Consider the following 21841-nt stretch of genomic DNA (forward strand, 5'->3'; position numbering starts at 1 on the left):
TTTCTTAAATTATTTCAATAAAATTTGTATTATTTTCATTAAAATGTTATTGTTGTGCATTAATTAAATTTGTACTGTAGATCATAAAAACTAAATTTGTATTGATATCTTGTTCAGATTCTTTAATACAAACTGCAAAAATTCATTTCACTGACATTTGGACTATAATTTGTACGTATCTCAGAAGTCTCAAATATATTTGTATTTTGTGTTTGTTGATATTTTGTCTTGTCCAGTGTTTAGAACCTAAGATTAGTACTGTACTAGGTTGNCAATAAAATTTGTATTATTTTCATTAAAATGTTATTGTTGTGCATTAATTAAATTTGTACTGTAGATCAATGGATTCTGATCAAAATAACTGAAGATCTATATGACAGTAAAAATATGCAGTTTAATAATGAAAATATTTAAACCAATTAACAATTATGTTATTCTAAACATAGAATATGATAAACAAAATTTTATAAAATTTAATTTGTTAGTTTATGTGGATTTGAATTGGTGACAAAATAACGCAATACACAAGCAATCTGCCAAAGGGAAAGTCCTTTCGGGAAGACTTCCTATGTGAAACTGACCCCTATTTATGTGTTACACCAGTGATTCTCAACCTTTCTGAGGCCGCGGAACACCATTCATATACATTTTATTACACGGAACATTAGCATCAACATATTCAAAACTTGATAAGTAATTCCATATTTTCTATTCTCAGGAAACAATGAAGCAATAAATTAATAAACTTTAACATATTGAATAAAATAAAAACATGTCTAAAAATATTGCAATGGGAAAAAATTGAATAAAAGCTTTAAAATATTTTCTTTCGTGGAACACACTAAGTTTGCGGAATACCTGTGTTCCGCGGAACACTGGTTAAGAACCACTATGTTAAATACTTGATCAAAATCTATAAAACTCTATGCAGGTAGCTCGTTGGTCAGCGCAAATCCGGAACCAATAACCAGTGTTCACTAGTTTTATCCATTGGGTCACTGGTGGGCTGTTTTGATGTATCATTTTATATGCGTCAATGAGTAAAGAACTACCGAACTACCTGCAAGCAATAATAATAACTGCAAATGGCCTAGATTTAGACTTATTATGGCCCTATACTTTAATATATTAGAGGGTTGTACTTTTTATTCATCAATAATAAATTTAAAAGCCTTAAGATATATCGTGGTAGCACGAGACCCTAAGCTATAGCTTATTTAGTATATATATAAGTCCGATTCAGAATAGTACTCCCTTCAACTGTAAATGTTTTTAAAAAAAATCATTAAAATTTAAGATTTTAGATAAAATAATTGCTATTATTTATACATATATCTTTAATTTAATTAACGATTTAAACATAATTTTAAAAGTTATCGAATTACAAATAAAAGTTTTAACACCATAACTGCTAAACTTTTCTTCAAATCTGGATCATGACTAATAAATGAAGTGAAATAAAAAAGAAATTAATTTTCAACCTTTATTTTCACTAAAATTGTTAACTGATTCCTTAAATACTCGCACAAATATTTATGTTGTAAATTTAATATTAGATATATTACGATACGTCGTAGAACATATTAAGGTTGTATTAAATATGATACATTCAACGAAAATAAAACTTTAATCTATGGCACAATTTATAGAGAAGATTTATGATATTACTCTTGAGGAAACACGAGTGCCATGTCTCGTGTATCGTGAAGTTATCGAACCCGTGAAGTTACAATTAAGTCACGAACCGAAAGAAAATTGTTTCGTTTTTTCATTTAGATGGCATGAAATATCTTTAGAAGAAAATGTTATTTTTGTATTTTTTTTTTTTTTTACACTTTCACAAAACATTTTCTATCTTAAATTTATTCAAGAAAATTTGTAATAGAGTTTTATAAATTTAAGAAAGTTTTATATTGTTGGATTTACGAGTTTTAGAATTTAACATCGTGTAACTTTAGTATTTTAATTTACCTTCTGTAGGATAAATTAGATAAATTTGATACACCATGCACATTTTGAATTTTTATTTCTTAATGGAAAACTGTAATCATACGTACATCTCAGCAGCGTCATTTCTATTATTCCTGATGGTAATTTTTTTCTTAAAATTTGAAAAACCTTCAAAGTACGTGGTAAATTCTTTTTTTTTTGTATCATATTGATATATTACTCCTCTTCCCGCTGTACACTAAAAATTTTAAATACCGTCTGATTTTTTGGAAAGTACAGTAAACTCAAAAGTTAATACTTGGATTAACTACATTTTGCAATTAAAGTCCTATGAAACCGATTTTATCACTTAGAAATTACCATCATATTACAAGCAATATAAATCTATAGCAATTGAGAAAATGGATAACACTGAATGCAAAGCAAGTAAAAAAAGGAAGGGATAATAATCACTACAATATACCACTACTAACAAGAGTGCGAAAAATGTAAAAAGGAAATTTTTATCGCTCATAGAAGTCTTTTGTCCAAAATGCGATATAAAATGTAACGATTCATAATGAATGATGAGTAAACACAGAAGACTGCGTAATATTAATAATGTTTATATTTGTTTTAATATTTCTAATCTTACAATTTTCCATGAAAAAGTATAATAAAATATATGTCAGGGATAGCAAATGTTTTCGAGTTCGCGTGTCATATATTGAGTATAATTATCTTTAAAAAATGTTTATGCGTGCCAAAGTTTTACATTTCGAATAAAGAAATGAAACGAATATGCTTTAATTATAATAAACGTAAAGAAGGTGATTGAAAAAAAATTATTAAATGATAAATCGAAAGGATGATTGAAAAAAACAGGTGATAAACCGAAATCGTATGATACGTTACATGCCATATGATTTCTCCCAACGTATTACTTTGGGCACGCGTGTCAGATTTGCCACCCTGGTATATATGAATTCGATAAAGGTTAATTTGTTAATTTGTTTTTATTAATTTCTAATAGTGATAATGATTTAAAATTAAACAATACATTAGAATAACAATATTTCTAATGTACTGTGAAAATTTATAAAGTATTTGCTTAATAATCAAAAATTAAAAGTAGTGATTATTTTGATACATTGCGCCATCTTTATGATTTTATATTATACTTGACGTAAGTTTAAGATTTGATTAAAAATTTCATAGATTTCGGTAAAATATTACATTCGTATTATGTCAAAGATGCTTCCCATTCCACATCCATCTTGTCAATCATCGTTTTCTATTCTTCATCCATGCTGATTGATCCATTGTTGGTCAGATCCTCCTGTAATGGGCACAATTGTGGAAGTCCCTTTAGCCTTAATGTGCAAGTGTACCGCGTTAATTATTCAAGTAATTAATTATTTTTATGTAAATGATCGTTTTATGCTATTTAACCGTAAATACCGTAACGATTGCATTAAAAAATCATTAAAAATAACTAAACTAAATCAAGAAAAACATTACATTTATATAAAGTTTAAAAGTTTATTCCATAACTCTTACAAAAAAAATACGTTAATTTATTTCAATGATCTAAAATTGGAAATTTTTATAAAAGTGGTCAGAGAAAAAATAATTTGTCAAGAGCTGCAGCATGTTCAAAAGTTTTGGTTTTACCCATCGTAATTTCGGGAACAGAAACGTTATCTGTTATCCAACTATATTATTTGGAAAAGGAACATTATCGTAATAAATCTTTACTTCATCATTAAATGTAAAGGAGGCCGCAACACGATACATCACGAAGTTCTCAGAAAATGTTGAGATCCATATATTCTGTGCTTTTAATAATGTGTGAATAAAAAGAAAACACTCGTCGCGTGCACGCGAACATTGTAATAAAAAATTTTCACTGCAAATAATTATGAATTTCAAGATATGCTTGTAAATTTACACAAAATTTTATTGAATTAATCACCATCTTCCAATTACCAGTAAGGATAATACAATTTTCACAAGGTACGTTTGCACAAGATAACGCTCGAACCAGAAAAGAAGAATAAATTATGGAGCTCAAGAATGGATAATGTTCAAGGGAATAAACTAATGTTCAGAAGGGATAAATTGTAAAAGTCGGATAGATAAGATTCCAATCTGGGTTCCTTCTGATCCGAACCTTATCCATTTTATCTCGTGTATCATGATTTCTATTTCAATTAGTAACTTCTAAAACTAATTCTATTTCTTCATAATTCTTCTTCTTTTTACAGAATTATAGAAATTTAAATTGATATTATAAAATAATAAGGGTTATGGTATAAATATTCGATAAAATATTTATTGATTGCATTTTTAATAAATTATTTTTGGTAATACAGTATATATACAGTAATAGAAAAATGAAGAAAAGAAAAATAATAAATTATAATTCATTGCGTTTTATTTTTTAATAAAATAATAGAATATTAAAGTATAAACTAAGTTTTAAGAATTAACAAATATTAATGAAATTTTAAAATTTTTCTTAATTGCGAACTATATATTTTATATGATACAATGTTTTATATAAAGTCTTTATATTAAGTATATAAATTGTTTTAAATATAAATGTATATAATTATAAAAGTCTTATACAATCTTAAGATAAGGTAAAACATCTTTTAATCTAGGAAAATTACTAGCAAATGATAAATTATTCGATCGATAACATCTGATATTTTCATCATCTTGATACTTTTTCCTTCTGACGATGGAAATATCAACTCTTTCGATTTAAAGTAGATATAAAAAGGATATAAATTGAATACTAAATATTCAAAAGAATATATAAAACTATATTTAGAACAGAAAAATTATATTACTTTTTCTGTATTCTGTATTCTAATGGTTTTATAGAATTATAAAACTTTTTAAATTATATAATTAATAATTAATTAAAATAATATAGAATATAATTAAATATAAATTAAATTAACATCAGCCAAATGTCTAGTGGAAAGGTTTGAATCTTATTCTGTCCATATCTTATATTTATTTCTCTCTTAATTTAAATATTACTTTGTCAGATCCAAATCAGAGTATATCATCCCTCACTGATTCAGTTGTAGCTCAGGTCTTTCTGTAATGGGTGCAATGTCAGTCATATAGCTTACATTGTGCTGGTATTAATGCTTATGTTAATTAAGAAATCAATAAAATTAAATTATACTTACATAAAAATAAAGCTAAAATCTCTTACAATAAAAAGATTACATTTTTACTACATTAGCATTTTAATATTTTAAAAGGATCTATTTTAAGAAAAACAAATTAAAATTATAAAAATAAAAATATTGATAAATAGAATAAGGAAAATGTGTTTGACAAAATTTTAAATAATTATAAAATTCCATTATATAAATTAAATTTACTTAAATTTTCACGATAATATTAACTCATTGACGCTATAAGATATTGTATGAAAAAAATCTGATATTGTGAGGCATTTTTATTAGTAAGAATGAAGAATACAAATTAAAACTTGGCATATTTACTAATGGGATCAACAATTTCTTTTATGTCATTAATATAATTTGGTATTTAGGATAACTAAAATTTAAGAGAAAATTTTCTTCGAGAATTTTCTCTAGTTTCAAATGAATTGAACGTTTAGTCTTTTTAAATTGATTGAACGAAATTAAAAACGTCTTTTAGATATTTTAAATCTAAATATCTGAAATTATAATATTTGTTACAGAATTTACAAAAACTTTAAGTTAATTTTTGTGTAATTTGTTTACATCTATGCAAATTATACTTTACTTAAATTTCATAAAGAATTTAAGTAAAAAATTTGAAATTATGTAAAATTGTTAATACTTAAATTTCAAAAGAAATTTAAGTATTAACATATAACGATGATAGAGAAAGTTCCACGAAATTTTCTTTATTTTTATATGTACTCCGGTACGCATATTACGTCGGTTTGATTTATGTCTATTGACAATAATGCTAATTTCAAAATTCTTCCAAAAAGTTTGAAAAATTCTATAATGTTTCTATAATGTATAGAATATTTTATGCAACTGCTAGATGCAAATAATTGTTTTCGTGACTTGTGTTAGTCTACAAGTCACGAAGACTAGTATACTAGCAACTTCGCATTAATACTTATTCTGAGCTGTGTTGGTTTGTTTATTATTCTAGTATTTATTATTCACGCGGTATTTCACCGTTTTAAAGTGAAATTATTGTATAATAATAAAAATAGGAAAAGGTTAGCCATGTTAAATAACAAGAAATTAGTGAATCCAGACGTCCAAGTCTGAATTCGGAAGGTGATCCTAACTGGGAGCAGAGTAACTTTGTAAGAAGGAGTTTAAATAAATAACTTATTATGAAATTCTCAAAGAGAAGAAAAGAAGAACAAGGTAAACAACTTTGAATTCATATTTTTAAAAAGTACATGATCCTCAGCCTAGGCAGTCATCGATGGATTGACCCGTAACCAGAGCCATTATCAGCATTGCATACTAAGGTTGGGTCCTGTATAAAATTAAAATAGTGGCTGTATAAAAAATTACAACGTCGATTTTGGCTATAAATAACTATGTCTCAGCTATAATTACTGTATTATTATTATTTTGAATTAGCAAAATTTCAGTACTAAACATTTATTGTTATATATATACATATACAGTAGAACCTCGATTATCCGGACCTCTATTATCCGGATGTTCGATTATTCGGATTGTTCAAAATAAACAAAAATTTTACGAATTTGCAGATTTGCACTTGGCGAATAACGACACTGTTTATGTACGTGATGCAATGCATAACTTTTTTTGTTTCAACAACGTCTTACCCAGCACATGGGTCGTAAACTCTTATATTTTACGTCGTAATAAAAATATAACTTGACATACGTATTTATAAATAGAAATGATATAATTTGAATATAAATTATGACCAAGGCGGCGTTGCATGGACAACATGGACCACTGCCTATGCCTCGCGGTCCGAAAGGCCTCGCGCCTCGAAGGTTTATACATTACTTAAAAGCCGCAAACGCGACGAAAAAATTTTACTCGTCATAAAACGATAAATAGTTTGTCAAATTTTTATTCATAAAAATGCAGTTTCAACTGCTTTTTATTTTATAAAATCCGTCTTCTTGCGCCACCAGAGGGCCTTTTAAACAATAGATAGTATGTTAGCGCTGATCAGTAGTAGTCCAAATTCAATACAAACATTTGTTTCTTGAAAATTTGATCACGATTTAAATACAGTATTTAATTTGTCTTTTAATGATAATACAACACGCTTTCTTTTCGATGACATATCGGTAATATTAAAAATAAATATTTGTTTCGATTATCCGAATCTTTCCTTATCCGGACTACCTTCGTCCCCAATTAGTCCGGATAATCGAGGTTCCACTGTATTTCATCGTGGATGCCTGGAATGTATCGCTTTTTATTTTGTTATAAAATAGATTTATTTTGCCCGCACCCTCCAGGAAAGCAACACTGGCGTAAAATGAGAACAGCTTGTATATAATTCTTTGTTTGCTTTTTTCGACTTGTGGGGATTAAGATAGCCTTTTAATCATACCCATCATGTATTGGATTCGACTAGGTCTACAATTGGGCGGCCGGATGGTGAGGGACTGGACCTAGTATATCCAATACGGACCACCTCCGAAAAACTTCTGGGGTTTTTCAAACGCCCGGATTCGACCAAAGTCATCCAGAGCGATAAGCGTATTCTATAACCTTCAGGACCATCAGGCCTACTTTTGTTTAAATTCTTTCCTGGGAAAGAATTACTGTTTCTAGAATCGAGTCCGATTCCTGAAAATCGAACTTGGAGCTTCCCGATTTCAATTAGTAAAGTCAATCCTCCTTCCATTCCTCTGGTAATTATCTATATATGTGCCACTTTGCTCCTCTTCAGTTGCTATTTGAAAGATTACACTATAGATTTTTATTATTCTTTATTAATTAATAATAATTGAATTGTCTGAATCTTCTCTGATATTTCTATCACTTTAATTATTAAAGTGGTAACTTAGAAATATTAAAGAAGATTCAGGAGATGATGTTGCAACGGTACTATCATATTATGAAAAAAATAATTATGGTTGTAGGATGATAATAGAAGCAGGAGTTGAAGGGAGAAAGAATAAAGCTAGGTCAAAGAGGAAATAGAAGGACTGTATAGGAAAAGTGTTTGACTGGAAAAGAGGTTAACCGAAAGAAAGAAGTGGGAATGGTTGCTAAGAAATACCAATCCCACGTCGGACATAGAAAAAATTAAAGACATATAAGAAAAATTATATGATATAAACTGTATCGATTGACATGAAACATTATCCATTTTAAATTATTAATTATTAAGGAATTCCATAATAAACTGTAGCGATAATATTTCTATTATTAGTTGTTTAATTATAAATACTTGATTAATAAATAATTTCTGCTTAGAATTATTTTTATGAATGTCATATAGTAGTTTAGGTGAAATTAATACTATTTCTTAAAATATTGATTATTATTTATTTTGAATAGTTCTTAAATTAATTTAAACCGTTTTAAAATGGTTCAAAAAACTTTAAATTAGTTTATAAGATTCCGAAAATAGAAGAAATAATCACCATACACCAACAGAAGTTTCCATTTAAACGTTTTGCAGCAATTGGTAAATATCAAAGGTCAAGGTGATGAAGAAAATTGTATTTTTAGAACTTAAAAAAAATGAAGTTATATTTCATTAAACATAAAAACTTTATCATTTTTGATTATCTCTTTTGCTAGTTTCTTATCTGATTTATACCCACGAGAATTGTCATTTTCAGTGATTTGTGCATAACATTATTTCTTCAATTTCTATTTTTCGAAAGTACTGAAATTGACCTTTAAACATCTTTAATATATTTCTACACCATGCCTTACAAACTGATAATGTTATATTTGTTCCTATTTGTGAACAAGATCTATGCTAATAAGAAAATAAAGATAAAAATAATTTATTTTTTATTTTTGAAAATATATAAATTTAAACAACTTTTATTTTTACGAATACATTTGAAATGAAATAAAAATATATTTTATTCATTTCAAATGTAAATTTTAAATAGACAAATATAGAAATATTTTAAGCAAATCATTGCGTTTTTGCATTATAATCAATACTAACAAATCTGTTTATAGGTGCCTTTTGATATTTTATATAATATAAAACCAACTGAATATATAACTTTTTTTTCTGATGTGTATGTTAGTATATTTATATTGCGAAAACTTATACAGTATATATTTCAAAATCCTGTTTTTCACAGGAAATAAGATTTTTTAAACAAACAAAATCCTTTTTTCATAGCATATACTGCAATTAGTTGCATAAAATTTTAAATCTATATTATTTAATATCTTACACTTTACATTGCTTTATATTTTGTATACATAAACAGGGAAGGTACAAAAGTCAGTTGACCNCGGAGTCATGCCGGTTATCTATGTAACTCCATTCAGAAGAAATGTTTGAATTGAATTCACGTGACTTTCAGTTTTCAGTAAAAGTTTATATATAGTTAATCTGGGCCTCCTACTCCTAAAGTTTCTATATCTGGTCATGACTTCTATCTATCTAACACCCTCTTGAGATTAAGGAAGGACAGACAGACAGGAGGACGACAGTTGGTCTATAATTTTGTCAAATTGGAACCCAATAATTACTGGTACATCATAAGAAGTTAATGCAAAATTAGATCTTTCTTGTCAGTAATATAAAAAAATATACAACAGGCCTATTTTTAAACTACAAAAGTGAAATCAGATTATTAATCAGTGTTAAATTTTATAAAGTTCTAATCGTATATTAATGTATGATATATTTATTTATATGTAATTTTCGAATATATTGTATGATAGAATTAATTTCTGAACACTATATTTATACAGTAATGATGATGCCATTTGAATAAATATCTTTGCATAACACTATTTAATATTCTACACGTAAATTTGCTCTAGTATCTGCAAGTAAATTAAATATTTTTGATGAAATGTTAGTTTGTAGTGTTAAAGATTTTATGCAGTCAAATGTTTCATTATTCTTGAAAATTTTAATAATAATTTAGTCGACTTTTTTAATGTTATGATTAAAATGTAAAACATAACCTAGAGGAAATTTTAAGATTTTAAATAAGGTTTAGTATGAAATCTTTTTCTGAATTGTTTTATTTTGTATACATAAACAGGGAAGGTACAAAAGTCAGTTGACCGTCTTTTTTGCAAGAAATTAAGCAATTCGTTAGCGTCAAAACTTTGTAATTTGAGTATTAAATAAGGATCTCATTTTGCCCAATTAAAATGTTTAAAAGAAAAAAAAAGCATCCAATTAGTTTATCAAATGATCGACTGACGTTTGTATATAATTACAAAAAGTCTTTAAAAGTTAAGAATTTGCGAAGGAACATCACACAAACGAAGTATTTTATTTAGTAGCTTTTTTATTCAAATTTTCTTACATAAATTTTAACTAGATTATTTAATTATTTTGTCGCAATTTTTTTCTGTATTAATTGAAAAATTAAATCTTTATGTAATAATCATGAAAGTTATTATTTTATTTATCGAGCCATTGGCTTTATGAAATCCTTTTTATTGGGCCATTTTTTATTCTCTGAACATGACTCTAACATGTTTATATAGGGAATTGAAATATCTGAAAGTAACCTATGTTTCTGTGAGTACTTTGACAGCCTGTATGATATCTTGTCTGTTGGGATGTATTATTTTTGTGTGAGACTATTGCATCATCCCAAAACAATTTGTACGTTACCAGGCTTATAACGTATTTTCCAAGAAGTAATATTGTTTGTAAAATTTATTTTTTAGTTAATAGCAAGTTTTCTAAAACATTCTTTAAAATTAAAACTGTTTATAGGTTTAACTGTTTTTAAAGTATAAACTCTTAGTTACAAATCGAACAAATTGAATTTTAATACACAGAGAAAGGTAAGATAATTATAAGAAATTGAGCTCTTTAATACTTTGAATACTGAAGAAATAAAAGACAAAATTAGAGAAAGTAAGCAGTTGTAAGAAAATAAATGAAAAACAAGCAGTTACGCTGCCATAAGAGATTAGAGCAGCGTTTCTCAAAGTGGGCGATAACGTCCCCTTGTGGGCGCTGGAGGCTTTCAGGGGGGCAGTAGAAGGCTCAAAGAGAATTAGGGGGGCGTTAAGGAAATATAGAGTGGCGACGGCAGAGCAATTCTATATATAAAAATTCGACGAAATATATATAAAATGTTGACATTTTATATATTTTTTTATTTTTTATTGAAGGTCACAACTTGAATATTTCTAACACATTGACTTTGATATTTCTATCACTTTAATTATTAAAGTGGTAACTTAGAAATATTAAAGAAGATTCAGGAGATGATGTTGCAACGGTACGATCATATTATGAAAAAAATAATTATGGTTGTAGGATGATAATAGAAGCAGGAGTTGAAGGGAGAAAGAATAAAGCTAGGTCAAAGAGGAAATAGAAGGACTGTATAGGAAAAGTGTTTGACTGGAAAAGAGGTTAACCGAAAGAAAGAAGTGGGAATGGTTGCTAAGAAATACCAATCCCACGTCGGACATAGAAAAAATTAAAGACATATAAGAAAAATTATATGATATAAACTGTATCGATTGACATGAAACATTATCCATTTTAAATTATTAATTATTAAGGAATTCCATAATAAACTGTAGCGATAATATTTCTATTATTAGTTGTTTAATTATAAATACTTGATTAATAAATAATTTNTAAATAAATTAATTAATTAAAATTCCACCATTATTATTTAAAATTAGTTCATGTAAGTTTTAATTAAATGATACCCTCTCTACAGAATAAATTACTGTATATATTTTTTGCTTTCTCTTCTGTTATTTCTCTAAATTCTTATACTTTAGAATATAAGTCTACTGGTTTATGTTCTAAAGTATAAGAATTTCGAGAAATAGTTTCTATCTCATAAATGGCTTTTACAATATAAATCTTCAAAAGCAAATGAAACTTTTGCTGATAACATCATGGCATTTATATATTGAAAATGCACTGATATGTAATTTTTTTAAAGTAATTTAAGAATATTTTTTTAGATTTCATAAACTGGTAAAAATTCATGTATTTGCAAATATACTATAAAATTGACGTCAATTTTTAATACTCAAGTGACAAAATTCTTAAATTAGGAATTTGAAAAGAACATTGTTGTTTTCTTAATTTTATTTTTCAAGTAAAATTTTTTCATTATTTATATTATTATTAGAATATTTTCCTTACACAAGAATATCACGTCCTAAGTTGGCATGAAATAGTTTTTGAAAATCTCAAAATATTTTACAATCTCTCCTAAGGTTTAGTTTCTGGATTCCAAACAAATACAATCTTCTACTATACAGCTCTGAAGTTTTTCAGAATTTTCTTTTATTTCTCAAATCTTATGTTGTTTGTTCGTAACTTCTGAAGCCTGAAGCCATGAATTTTGATTTTCAATAGTTCAGTATCAAGGAAAATATGTTGTATTTGAATTTTTATGTAATAAAATGCATAAGCTTAAAATGGCCGTAGAACATACGTGATAATTCACTATTATATAAGCTATATATATGTGTATGTGTGTGTGTTTGTGTGTATATATATATGTATGTATGTATATTAAAACTCATTAATTATTTTCATATATTATACTTGAATCAAGGAGAAACTTTACATAATGAATTTCTTACATTAAAAATGTTATATATATATATATTGTTCCTTCTGTTATAAAGAGTAATGTTATATAAGGACTTCATATATAGTCTTTTTAATTGCATTATTATAAAGAGGAAACAATTATATGTTACGGCTAAAGCTCGTGAATCGGATAAAGCTAGGATTAACTGACAAATACTAACTTTATCGAAGTCTTTCGGTTAAAGGAAGTAACAATCTATTAAGTTTGAACTTTATTAACTTGAATAAAGTGCGCTTTATCCAAGTCATAAGCGGATAAAGCTAATATTATCCGAAACGGAAAATGAAGCAACTCTTAAAATTCGGGCTTTACATCGATAATGCGGAGTCTATCTATCGTTGTTTTTGTAGAGCTGAATACAAATGTTACTTCTTATGGATATGAGCATTTGTTTTTGTAGCCACTACGTGGATAGTGAGAAAGGGCATGTTGTCGGGTCTGGAAATTTATAACCAGATTTCAAGCAAATTGGAGAAATAGCGAAGAATTCTATAATCTGATAATTTTTATGCCTGTGATAAACTTCGTAAAAGTATGTATTATATTAATAAATACAATTGAAAACAAACAAAAATAGGTGACTTTAAGCTCTTTTGAACACACAGGATCATTTAAAAACGTATTGAGACACTATTTAAGGTTAAGTGCCAGAAAAAATCAAAAAACATTAAAGGCTTCACCAGAGGAACTTTTTTCTTTTAACTTTAAGGCTGCTTAAGAAATTTTTGCTTAGAATTTTTGCACTTTTTAACAGTTAAAATTCATTTTCTAATTAAATACTTTTTAATTGCTAATTTTTGTAATTTTATCATTAGAAATTTATTTCTGGATTTTTAAATTGTTTAAATTTATAAAACTATTTTTGTGTTATTTATATGTTCCAATTTATCACTATTAAAACGCAAAAACAGTTATTGAATCGTCTTTTCAGAAGAGGATTATTGATAGCAAATCTTACGATTTTGTACAATTGATAATAAGAAGCCAAAAATAAAACTGTATTACTAAAGATTTATTGTTAAAAATATAGCAATATCTGTTTTAACAATATGTTAAAAGCAAAACGTTCCGTCACTGTTGCACACAAATAACGTAAATTTAAAAATTAATTTGATTTATAATTTGAAAATTTCAAAACAACTTTTAAACGGTTTTTAAAAGCACTGTTTTAAACTTCAATTGATTCGATTTTAATTTTAATTAATTTATTTTCATTGAATTTTAAATNTGTTATGTAGATAATCATTATATAAAGTCAAATCTCTGATTTCATTGAATTTAAAAAAATATATATGAATTTGGGCTATTATTTTGTCATTTTAAAATAATATTTCGCATTATGGATACATTAAATTGATTTTATTTACGTTTAATTCTATACCAAAGAGTGGTTTAATCATAAATGAACGGCGTTTCTTATAATTATTTTATTCTGCAGTTGATTTATTTTTGCTGATTCAAGAAGCTGAATGCGCAAGATCGATAATAGTAACACCATCTGAATATATAAAAAGTGAAAAATATTCAGTCAAAAATAAATAAGAAACCTTCAATTCTGTACTTATATTTAATTTCTGCTATTAAAAAATTTATAATTATATTACTAAAATATTTTTATATATTTAATTACTGTTAATTGCTCCAAATTAATAATTAAAGCTGAAGAAATCCGTCGTTCTTTACCATACATTGACATTATTTTGTGCTTTAGATCGTTTATAATTATCTGAACCTTTGAAGAACTCTTCAATTTTTGAATTATTTCTTCAAAAATTTATGAGAAAAAAGCTGTTTTTAAAGTGGATTTTAAGTCAATCAAAACAACACGAAAACGCAATCTTTTGGAAGAATGGAAAGTCTCCTAGATAAATATTTTACTCTTTAACTTAGAAACTTCAGTTGTTTACTTGTCTGACATTTAAGCAACGATTTAATTTTAACTTTCGCCAAATAATAAAATAACACATTTCCTATTATTGTTCCAATAAGAAAATAAGGAGAATATTCTAAGACTGCAATAATTCAACAGAGGCATTTAATTGTATTTTGCAAATAAATTATGAAAGAAACTTCATAATGAATTTCATTACTTTACAAGCACTATCTAAAATATTACAGTGAATTAAAACTTCAATAAACATATAATTTTTATTTAAAAAATTATTTGAGCTTACTTTGAATGTTATTTTTCTTTGGTGAATCATCATGTACAATTAAATAAAGAACTCTTAATGTGTAAGGGAATGTTACTTCTAATAACATTTATCTTTCCTTGAAGAATTACGTGCAAAAGACGTGAACTTTTAACTTCTGGATTTTTAAAAACTTGTCTGAATTTCTATTTCAGAGCTAATTTAGTGAAAAAGAAACTCAAGCAAAAAAACACTTAAAAAGGACACAAATTAACAAGAAATTTAAAAAATAAGAATGATATTTTATAATAATAAATTATATTTTATTTTGTTTTAAATTCTATACATATCCAAACCTTCATTTTCAGTTACGCAATGTAAAGATATCTTCAGTCAATAAATTTTTGTTGGTTTTTTTTCATAGCAGAATATAATAGAACCAGAATGCCCAGACAAAGACAATTTTAAAGAAATCCATAAAATTCTAGACAATGTTATTGTTATATTAAGCAACATAGAATGATGGAAAGTAAAATTAGTTATTTTAAACATTTAGAACATGTGAAGTCCAATAAGGCACCGCAATATCTTTAAACTAAATTATTAAATTAATAAATAAATTAATTAATTAATTAAAATTCCACCATTATTATTTAAAATTAGTTCATGTAAGTTTTAATTAAATGATACCCTCTCTACAGAATAAATTACTGTATATATTTTTTGCTTTCTCTTCTGTTATTTCTCTAAATTCTTATACTTTAGAATATAAGTCTACTGGTTTATGTTCTAAAGTATAAGAATTTCGAGAAATAGTTTCTATCTCATAAATGGCTTTTACAATATAAATCTTCAAAAGCAAATGAAACTTTTGCTGATAACATCATGGCATTTATATATTGAAAATGCACTGATATGTAATTTTTTTAAAGTAATTTAAGAATATTTTTTTAGATTTCATAAACTGGTAAAAATTCATGTATTTGCAAATATACTATAAAATTGACGTCAATTTTTAATACTCAAGTGACAAAATTCTTAAATTAGGAATTTGAAAAAAACATTGTTGTTTTCTTAATTTTATTTTTCAAGTAAAATTTTTTCATTATTTATATTATTATTAGAATATTTTCCTTACACAAGAATATCACGTCCTAAGTTGGCATGAAATAGTTTTTGAAAATCTCAAAATATTTTACAATCTCTCCTAAGGTTTAGTTTCTGGATTTCAAACAAATACAATCTTCTACTATACAGCTCTGAAGTTTTTCAGAATTTTCTTTTATTTCTCAAATCTTACGTTGTTTGTTCGTAACTTCTGAAGCCTGAAGCCATGAATTTTGATTTTCAATAGTTCAGTATCAAGGAAAATATGTTGTATTTGAATTTTTATGTAATAAAATGCATAAGCTTAAAATGGCCGTAGAACATACGTGATAATTCACTATTATATAAGCTATATATATGTGTATGTGTGTGTGTTTGTGTGTATATATATATGTATGTATAACTTTACATAATGAATTTCTTACATTAAAAATATTATATATATATATATTGTTCCTTCTGTTATAAAGAGTAATGTTATATAAGGACTTCATATATAGTCTTTTTAATTGCATTATTATAAAGAGGAAACAATTATATGTTACGGCTAAAGCTCGTGAATCGGATAAAGCTAGGATTAACTGACAAATACTAACTTTATCGAAGTCTTTCGGTTAAAGGAAGTAACAATCTATTAAGTTTGAACTTTATTAACTTGAATAAAGTGCGCTTTATCCAAGTCATAAGCGGATAAAGCTAATATTATCCGAAACGGAAAATGAAGCAACTCTTAAAATTCGGGCTTTACATCGATAATGCGGAGTCTATCTATCGTTGTTTTTGTAGAGCTGAATACAAATGTTACTTCTTATGGATATGAGCATTTGTTTTTGTAGCCACTACGTGGATAGTGAGAAAGGGCATGTTGTCGGGTCTGGAAATTTATAACCAGATTTCAAGCAAATTGGAGAAATAGCGAAGAATTCTATAATCTGATAATTTTTATGCCTGTGATAAACTTCGTAAAAGTATGTATTATATTAATAAATACAATTGAAAACAAACAAAAATAGGTGACTTTAAGCTCTTTTGAACACACAGGATCATTTAAAAACGTATTGAGACACTATTTAAGGTTAAGTGCCAGAAAAAATCAAAAAACATTAAAGGCTTCACCAGAGGAACTTTTTCTTTTAACTTTAAGGCTGCTTAAGAAATTTTTGCTTAGAATTTTTGCACTTTTTAACAGTTAAAATTCATTTTCTAATTAAATACTTTTTAATTGCTAATTTTTGTAATTTTATCATTAGAAATTTATTTCTGGATTTTTAAATTGTTTAAATTTATAAAACTATTTTTGTGTTATTTATATGTTCCAATTTATCACTATTAAAACGCAAAAACAGTTATTGAATCGTCTTTTCAGAAGAGGATTATTGATAGCAAATCTTACGATTTTGTACAATTGATAATAAGAAGCCAAAAATAAAACTGTATTACTAAAGATTTATTGTTAAAAATATAGCAATATCTGTTTTAACAATATGTTAAAAGCAAAACGTTCCGTCACTGTTGCACACAAATAACGTAAATTTAAAAATTAATTTGATTTATAATTTGAAAATTTCAAAACAACTTTTAAACGGTTTTTAAAAGCACTGTTTTAAACTTCAATTGATTCGATTTTAATTTTAATTAATTTATTTTCATTGAATTTTAAATTTTAGTTTTAGTTTCGGGTTTGGTGTAAAGGACAAAGTTTTAATTATTGCTTTATTATTTTTAAATATAATTATTACTTTTAGTTTNAGATACTTTAATTTGTCTTTTAATGATAATACAACACGTTTTCTTTTCGATGACATATCGGTAATATTAAAAGTAAATACTGTATTTAAATCGTGATCAAATTTTCAAGAAACAAACGTTCGTATTGAATTTGGACTACTGACCAACGCTAACAGACTACTTATTGTTTAAAAGGTCCACTGGTGGCTAAAGAAGACGGATTTTATAAAATAAAAAGCATTTGAAACTGCATTTTTATGAATAAAAATTTGACAAACTATTTACCGTTTTATGACGATAAAATTTTTTCGTCGCGTTCGCGGCTTTTAAGTAATGCATAAACCTACGAAACGCGAGGCTGTTCGGACCGCGAGGCATAGACGGTGGCCCACGTTGCCCTTGCATTACGCCGCCCTTGGTCATAGAAATGATGTAATTTGAAAATAAATTATTTATAAATACGTATGTCAAGTTATATTTTTATTATGACGCAAAATATATTTAAGAGTTTACGGCCAATGTGCCGGGTGAGACGTTGTTGAAACAAAAAAGTTATGCATTCCATCACGTACACAAACAGTATCGTAATTCGCCAAGTGCAAATCAGCAAATTCGTAAAATTTTTGTTTATTTTAAACAATCCGGATAATCGAAAATCCGGATAATGGAAGTCCGGATAATCGAGGTTCTGCTGTATATTTTTATTTCTTTTACGTATATACAGACAATTAAACTTGTGTGACCTTAAGCATACTGCATATAATTCAAAAAATAAATCAAAGCTGCTATATTATTAATTTCCATTTTATTGCATTTGTACAATACTTTAATATAAATTGCATCTCTTCCTATTAATATTTTTCTTTTAGTCCCGATTTCTAAAAAAAAAAAAAAAAAAAAAAAAAAATTATTGTATCGAATTTATAGTTTCTTTACACATAAATTTCCCTTAATTTATCGTAATTCGTCTCTTTAAATATATGATTTGATTCGTTTATTTCTGACTTTAAAAATAATTAATTCATTAAAGTTATTAGAATTATAAAATTTCAGTAACTGTACGAAAAACTTAGCTTAAATTTTTTTAAATTCAATTTTCTGCTTTTTAATGAGTGGAATTTGTGTGAAAGACGAAACTGTAACAACAATTTGATTACCATTCTATCAATTTTAATGATGCAAAGTCAAAATCTCGCTTGGAGGGATATCAGATTTTTGCTCGTCACAAATTAATTAAAGTGACTATCAGATTAAAATAAAGATCAGATTAACTATATCTAACAATCTGTCACAAATTAATTAAACTGAAATAGTCTATTAAAATTTCTCTTATCTAACAATGTAATCGTGTCGTAAATTATCTCATTTTCTGATATGAGTAAGAATTTTTTTAAAATTAAATTAAAAAAATAAATGCCTTTTTTTAATTAATTTAACAAATCGATATTAAAATACAGGAATAAATTTAGCATTTTAATAAAATGATTTTAGATTCTAAATTATAATTTTCCTGTTCCATCTCAAGAAATAAGTTCATATTCAAGAAATTTAATATTCTCAATGTGAAGAATATTGTTTATAAGTATTATATTATATTATACAATGTTTTTAAAGTATATTTTTTCAAAAGTAATGTTAAATTGCTATATTTATTATATATGCTTTATATATTTATATATGTGGGTCTGTATATAATTTTCAAATATACAGTTGATCTGAGAAAATTCAATATTTCATAAGTTATGATACCTGTTATAGATAGATATGAGCTTCATTTGTTTTCTGTATCCATGTTTTACCAAATACAATTTTTCTTGTTATCATAAATTATAAAATGTACAATAAGAATTGAAAAGAAACACGTAAGCAACTTTATAAATTTTTTATATTTTGGTAAATTTCAATAAATATCACATTTGGTTGTCTATCATCACTTTTTTTTAAATATATAAATATTACATAAAATGCGTGTATTATTTAGCGTCTCGAAATCTGATGTTTCAGGATAATGGAAGAAGAATATGCTGATAGAAAAAATGATTATAAATGAAGTACAGTACTAAAAATATATATGCTACGGAGACAGTTTTGTAACGAATAAATCGATTATATACATAAAGATAATTTATTCACGACAAGTTTATATAGCCTAATTGTATTACTGCTTAAAATTCTTTATTAAAAATGTCTTTTATTTCCAAATATTTTAAATAATTTCTTTCGAAACTTTACAATTCCAAATAAATGAATCATTTCTATTTCAGTGAGATTTAAACGACGAAATTACTAGAACAAATACAAAATAACAAATGTTTATATAGATATTAAAGCTCACATCAATTCAATATGATCACACACCATATTTGAACATCTAAATAATGATTATAATGTTCCGTTAGTAAAAACAATGTTAAATAATTTTGTATTTATCATTTATATTTTCTGCTTTAATGATTTGTGTCTATTTTGTCCATAAAACCACTGAACACTAGTAGTTGGTCGTGGATTTGCGCCTCACCAACTAGACACATGAAATTTTTTCGAGTTTTCTCCATGTTAACACTGAATATGGGCAGTTTTCCACAGAAAGTCCTCCCGGATATCCCTTTGTCATCTCCCAAATATTGCGTTGCCTTATATCTCATCCATCCTACAATCCTATTTTGTTTATTTTTTTCTCCCATTAGAGGTATTTTAAAAGAAAACATTCGTGATTTTTCCTTTTGAAATNGTAATTGTTTTTTTGTAATTTTAAAGTGCAATTTATTAACTATAACTTCGTAAAAATATCTAATTTTAAGTTTTTTTTTTTTCTTACAAATTGTTAGCTGGCTAATATTCTGGAAATCTATTTTTGTATTGTTCTCATTTAATTTATTTCAAAATATTGTTTCAATGTTGTGTCTGTGTAAATTATAATAAAAATTCATAAATTTTTAATCGATTTTTCGTGTTCACAATATTTATATTCATATTGTTGATTTAAAATATAAATTTGTTTCTTCATATAATTTCTTATTTTTGCTAAAATTTGTTTTCTGTTAAATAATCATATTCTAAGGCCAGGATCACACATGCATAAAATTCGGCGTAAAATATAGCATAAAACAGAAAGCGTAAAAATTTTTCTGAAATTTTGGCTGAATCATAACTGAAAAAAGAGTAGAACATGTCTCTACTTTTTACGCTGTAAAATGTTTACGCCAAAATTCCTCCAATAAAGAGAAGTTTTTTTGGGTGACGTCAAAGTAGACACGTGGTTTTTATTCTAACAATGGCGGCAATGAGGGTTAATCCTACAATTGTGACGATCTCAAAAAAAAAAAAAACGAAAAATAAATGAAATAGAGGAGTTTATTGAATCCGTTCGACCACATTAGTGTCATATATAAAGACACCATATTTAAAAAACGTTTATGGATAGGTGCTAAATTTCAAATAACAGGTAGGTCTAGTAGAATCGATATATTGGCCTAGCATTTAGATCTCACGTTCTTTATTTGAATTCGGAATACAAGTCTATTAATTTAAATTTTCTATATTATAGCAGAGGAAGTGGAGAAAAAATGGAAGGTACAAAGGGATAGATATATGAGAGAAAAAATTAATAAAATGTAGCACTGTTAGTGGCAGTGGCGTTTCCTATTCGACCAGAATTTTTACGTATGTGTGTTCTGGCGTAAAAGCGTAAAACAGAAACTGAACTGAAAGCTGATTTCTGATTCAGTTTTCTGTCACACAATTTTACGCATGTGTGTTCCTGGCCTTAGACCGTGTTGCCGGCGCCAACAGACGAAGTCTTCCCACCTGTCTTTCGGACTTGTCAACACCACTGCCCCGAGGCCATCTTCGATAGACGATCAAAGAACCTCATCGACGCCCAGAACGTCCGAACAGCTGATTGTCGTAAAGACTACTATTTTGTACATAGTGTAAGTTTATTTTGTGTTAAAATAAACGGTTTTTGTTAGATACTTGTCATCTTTGTCTCGTCCGCCACCACTCGTGTACGAATGGACCCTAGACCATCACTGACAAGCAATTAATTGATTGCCCCTGGAAGTCGGCTTGTTACAAAAACACAACTTCCGTATCATCAAATGTCACGGCACGCTTCTGCTGGTTATTAACACACGATGGTTATATTTGTAATGAAATT

Source organism: Centruroides sculpturatus, unplaced genomic scaffold (genome assembly GCF_000671375.1).
Source record: "Centruroides sculpturatus isolate CEXI.00-Female unplaced genomic scaffold, Cexi_2.0 scaffold140, whole genome shotgun sequence".
Classification (NCBI taxonomy): Eukaryota; Metazoa; Arthropoda; class Arachnida; order Scorpiones; family Buthidae; genus Centruroides; species Centruroides sculpturatus.